Raw genomic sequence first — 6000 nt, 5'->3', positions numbered from 1 at the left:
AGTCATTCACAGGATTGTGCTTTTGAAGCCAGGAAAATCCCCAAATAACCAGAACATGGGGAGATGTAATGAGGAGGAACTGTATTGTCTCACTGTGGTTACCAGAAACCCGTAATTGAACGGGCACAGTATTATGGGTGACTTCCCCTATAGAGCGGTCGTCCAGTGCCCTAGCATCCATGGGAACAGAGAGAGGCTGAGTGGGAATACCAAGCTCCGAAGCCCCCAGAGTCAATGAGCACTCGGAGAGACTTAGATTGGTCTCCCCACAGCACAAGAGCAAAAAGGGGTGTGCGGGTGATGGGAATTAGGGAACTCCCAGTCTGACTCACCATAGTACTGGTACCAACTGGAGACAAGGGTTTCCTAATAGGGAAGGTCACTATAAAATGTCCTGTCCCTTCCACAGTACAGACAACAGTTATTATTCATCCTCCGTGAGCGTTCCCCAACTGATAACCTAGCTCTTCCCAACTGCATAGGCTCAGGAGTATCCAATTCACCCATCGTAGATTCACGAGAGAGCTCGGGAGGCTTCGAATCCTTTTGGAAGAGCTGCCTTCGGAAACTTCCGGATTCCCTTGGAGGTGAACACGCTATGTTGGGTGCACGAGTGTGTTCAAGACCAGACCTCCTCTCACTCTTGCGGAACGCGGTGTTCATCAATTTTAATGGTTAGGGCGATAAGGGAATTGAGATCCATCGGCACTTCCAGAGCAGCTAGCTCATCCTTTACCTCCTCAGATAATCCGTGCAAAATAGTATCTAAAAGAGACTCTGGATTCTAGGCACTCTCGGCAGCCAACGTGCGAAAATTAACCACGTAGTCTGCCACACTACGGGAGTTTTGACGTAAGTCAAGCAGTTTACTGGCCGCCTTTCTCCCGGAAAACGGAGATTCAAATACCTTTCTGACTTCTGCCATGAATTCCTCCAGATGACCACAAATGGCAGATTGTTGCTCCCAAACTGCCGTAGCCCAGGAGAGCGCCCTTCCCGACATTAGCGTAATAATATACGCTATCTTCGATCTGTCTGAAGGAAACAAAGATGGCTGTAGCTCAAAAATAAGTGAGCACCGAGAAAGGAAACCATAGCAGGTACCAGGATTCCCCGAATATTGCTCCGGAGGAGGTAAGCGGGGTTCTTGGGGAGCCGGGATAGGCTGTACAAACTCACCACAGACAGGGGGAAAATTACTGGTTTATTGGAGTTTTTCAGAGGTGGCAGGCAGCCTTTGAGCTAACTCCCTGATTTGCTCCATAATATCCTTTAACCCATGGTCGTGGCGTTCCGTCAAGGACCTGAGCCCTTACAAAAGGCCCTGTAGCAACTTCTCATGTCTCCTAATGGTGGCTCCCTGCAGTCAGTCATGTTAAATTCACCACCCTGCATGCCACACAGGAAGAATACCCTGACGTGTTGCTACAGTGTAATGGATGTTTATTGAGAGGCTGTGTCCCATATCTCATCCCAGCAACGGGTTAAATGTCTTCATTTTATCTCAATATAGTGGAGTGATTGACAAGCCGAACCAAAGTGATATAACATGCCCTTCCTCCGGAGGGAGAAGTGACCAGTGTTTTCCCAGTGCAGTATCCATCCTACGTTCAAAGTTCTTCATCCCTCCCAGTATAAAATGTCCTGACCCTGGGGGAACAGCTGCTGGGTTATCTAATCCTCCCTAGGCCTCCCCCTCCCTCCCTGAATCTCCATTCCTTCCTTCCTACATCTCTCCTCTAATAGCTCCCTTGTTCCTGCTGGACAAAACTGTCTCTTTGTGGCTGCTCTTAGAGCAACATTAAAAACAGGAATAGGGAAATTGTAAACAGGAGGCTTTTGGCCTATACAGGCCAAGGCGTACACAAGGCCTCTGAGGCCTGCTTCATGCTAAACAGAGAAACAGAACCTTGCTTAGGGGTTGAGGGATTTCATTCTGTGAGCGAAGAAAGGCATTCATCCAGCCTGAAGTGGAGTCTTTGTAAAGAGATACTTGTATAATATATGAATTTCTGAGCAGAAATCATACCTTCCTATTGATACAGTGGCAGGGGTGACGTTGACCCAGTGACAGCCTAGTCTTGAACACTCAACCCTAGGCAACAGTAACTAGGGTCTGGTTTCAATGATGGACTCTTTTTGCAACTTCGATTAGGGGGGGGGGAATTGTTCCGGGGCGGGTCCTCTTCAGACAGAGAACTCTCACAACAAATCATGAGGCCAGAACATGATTCAAAACCGAAGTTTGCAGGAAAACCTTTGAAGTGGTTTGCGTGAAGGTAGTCGATGCAAACTAGCCACTTGAGAAATGCACTCATTAAAACTAATCTGTTGATCTCCATCTCGCTAGGTATTATTTTGTATTTTATTCAAGCGGATAAGGTCGTGACGTAGGCAGTGTAGTAGTTCCTCTATGCCAAAACACACCATTATTGAAACCAGACCCTAGTCACTGTTGCCTAAGGTCAGGTTTTTTGAGACTGGTGACACCCAAGCCAAAACACTGGGATGCATGTCCATTAATGCGTCCCAATTGGCACTCTATTCCATTCATAGTGCACTACTTTTGACCAGGACCTCTATTCCCTGTGGGCCCTGCTCAAAAGTAGTGCACCACACAGTGAATAATGTGCCATTTGGCTCAGTTGGTAGAGCATGCCAAGCCTTTCATGAGAGATATTGAATACCCTTTGAGGGTCCCTCCTCTCTCCCTTTCTGTCGCTCTCTCTTTCTCTCTCTCTTACTCTGACTCTCTCGCTCTGTTTCTGAACATTCCATCCACTCGCGCTCACACTACATAGTGAATAATGAGCCATTTGGCTCAGTTGGTAGAGCACGGCGCTTCCATGGCGCCATAGTTGTGGGCTTGATTCCCATGGGGGACCAGTGCAAAATAGTATGAAAAATGTATGCACTCACTACTGTAATCCGCTCTACTAAATGACTAAAATGTAAATGTGATTTGGGACACAGCCCATGTCTTCAGCTGGCTAATGGATCAGGCTGTCATCTGCGTCCCTGTTCACCCAATGTAAACATACGCTGATTTGTCATTAATAGGATGCATGCGTACACTCTGGTTTCTCCAACGCTACGGTCAAATGACCTCATCATGTAGAATAATAGATCAGATTGAACAATTATTTTAATGTGGATCTAAATATTAAATAGATCTGTCATTATCAGTAAGCTGTCAACAAGATAAAGGATACTTGGGAGAGTTGTTGTTTGGTTCTCTGAGCGTGACCATATCTGACAATAGCACACTGGCATACCAGTTTGAGTCCAACAGACAGGATTTGTCATCCTTATAAGACAAACTGTTGTAATAATTTCAGTGCATTACATTTGCACTTTTTCTTAAGTTCAGCCAGTTCCCCCTTCTCTCTCTCTACGCTGATTCATCCAGCAATCAGTTGATTCTATCCCCTGGGAACTGAGCAGCTCTGCACTACAGCACTTTAGGAATCCAAAAATATATTTCACTTTTTGTCAAGATGGAAAGGGATTATGATGAAATAAAATACTTTAAATAAAAGTAATTACTAGTACTATAGCTTTACAGAGATCTGAGATGTATATTAGGCGGTCCTGCAGCAATATACTGTGTTGTTGGATTCTTTGGACGTTTGGATGCCTGTTTTGTTATCTGGAGTGTTGTTGTTGAACATCTGCACTAGTTTCTCTGCAGCACTGGCTGCATTCTTCTCCTTTCCATATATATAGTGGAAAGATATGGCCCCCATCTGATTCTTAATTAGCCTGCATAATTATTATTCTTGTTTGACAATGTATAATGCTTTTGGACAGCTGAAGCACACACACAATATTTATTCTGAAAAATTATCCTTTCTAGTTTGAATTTATGTTGTCTAATAGTGTAAATCAAAGTGGATATTTCCTTTCTACTGTCTATGGTGCCTTGTATATGGCCATAAGGTGGTGTGCCATGTTCGTAAAATCTGTACATCGGTATGGTAGATGTGAAGACAAAGTGTGGCAGGTTAGGCCAAGCCTTTCATGAGAGATATTGAATACCCTTTGAGGGTCCCTCCTCTCTTCCTCTCTGACTCTCTCGCTCTGATTCTGAACTTTCCATTCACTCGCGCTCGCTCTCTGTGTGTGCTTTGAACTCCCAACTGCTCTTTGAAGGAAAGTCATAAAAAGCCCTTTTATTCAGGCCCAGCCTCTTTGATGGGTTTGCCACTTTGTACAATGCTCTGAACCTTCCTTCACATGCAGGGAAAGACAGGCCTCTGTGTCTGGCACTGCAGACCAGACAGGCCGATGGGTTCGGAGTGGGACCAATCAACCAACCCAGGCCCCAGAGGCACAGCCAGCCAAACCCAGGAAATGACAGCCCATCCTGGGTTAGAAGCAGGAGACAGCACCACCCTCCACCAGCACACATGCTTACCATTGAACCCTGTGTTGTGGTTGCTCACTGTAAATTATACCTTATGTGTCTCTCTTCACCTGCTTTCTATTAATTTCCACTCATTTTTATACTCTTGTTTTTATTCTCTCTTATCTTTTCTCAGTCTAGAGTAGACTGAGTTGGAGGAATAGATTTTTCCTGAATGAACCTCTAATACTATGCACTTGTTGACATTTCTGAAACAGAATGATTCACATTCTTCCCACATCTTGTCAGCTGACCAGTCTGTTCTGGGACATGAAGATGTTAAAAGTGCATTTTAGTGCACTCCTATGGAATGGCTGCCGTTTTACGGAATCCTAACCAATTGTTCTATTTTGTGTGTTTTTTGCGTTGTTTGTAACTTATTTTGTACATAATGTTTCTGACATCGTCTCGTATGACCGAAAAGAGCTTCTGGATATCAGAACGATTACTCACCTCCAACTGGACAAAGATGTTTTTATTTAACAAGTCGGACGCGAAGGATTTACTCCAGATACCAGACCATGCCCAAATCCCCTTCATTCGTATGAAGAAAAGACGCTGATACAGGGGACGCAGGTCCTGGTGCCTTGTGAGAATTCATAGGCGAGGGGGTAACCCGTCTCTACCATCCGTCATATTGGCAAACGTGCAATCATTGGAGAATAAACTGGATGAGCTCCGTTCAAAACTATTCTACCAACGGGACATTAAAAATGGTAATATCTTATGTTTCACTGAGTCGTGGCTGAATGATGACATGGAAAATATACAGTTGACTGGTTTTCCTGTGCACCTGCAAGACAGAACAACTGCCTCCGGTAAGACAAGGGGTTGCGATCTGTGTCTATTTGTCAATAACAGCTGGTGTGAAAAATGAAATATTAAGGAAGTCTTGAGGTGTTGCTCGCCTGAGGTAAAGTATCTCATGATAAGTGTTAGACCACACTATTTACCAAGAGTTTTCATCTATATTTTTCGTAGCTGTCTTTAACCTCTCTAGGGTATGTGGGACGGTAGCGTCTCACCTCGTCAACAGCCAGTGAAACTGCAGGGCGCCAAATTCAAAACAACAGAAATCCCATAATTAAAATTCCTCAAACATACAAGTATTTTACACCATTTTAGATACACCAACAAGATACACTTGTTGTAAATCCAGCCACAGTGTCCGATTTCAAAAAGGCTTTACGACGAAAACACACCAAACGATTATGTTAGGTCAGAGCCAAGTCACAGAAAAACACAGCCATTTTTCCAGCCAAAGAGAGGAGTCACAAAAAGCAGAAATAGAGATAAAATGAATCACTAACCTTTGATGATCTTCATCAGATGACATTCATAGGACTTCATGTTACACAATACATGTATGTTTTGTTCGGTAAAGTTCATATTTATATCCAAAAATTGGAGTTTACATTGGCGCGTTATGTTCAGTAGTTCCAAAACATCCAGTGATTTTGCAGAGAGCCACATCAATTTACAGAAATACTCATAATAAACATTGCTAAAAGATACAACTGTTATGCATGGAATTTTAGATCCACTTCTCCTTAATGCAACCGCTGTGTCAGATTTTTTTTTAAATTACGGAAAAA

This window comes from Salvelinus alpinus, chromosome 13 (assembly GCF_045679555.1).
Source record: "Salvelinus alpinus chromosome 13, SLU_Salpinus.1, whole genome shotgun sequence".
NCBI classification, from domain to species: Eukaryota; Metazoa; Chordata; class Actinopteri; order Salmoniformes; family Salmonidae; genus Salvelinus; species Salvelinus alpinus.
The sequence above is the reverse complement of the archived record's forward strand: the minus strand, read 5'-3'. Positions refer to the sequence as shown.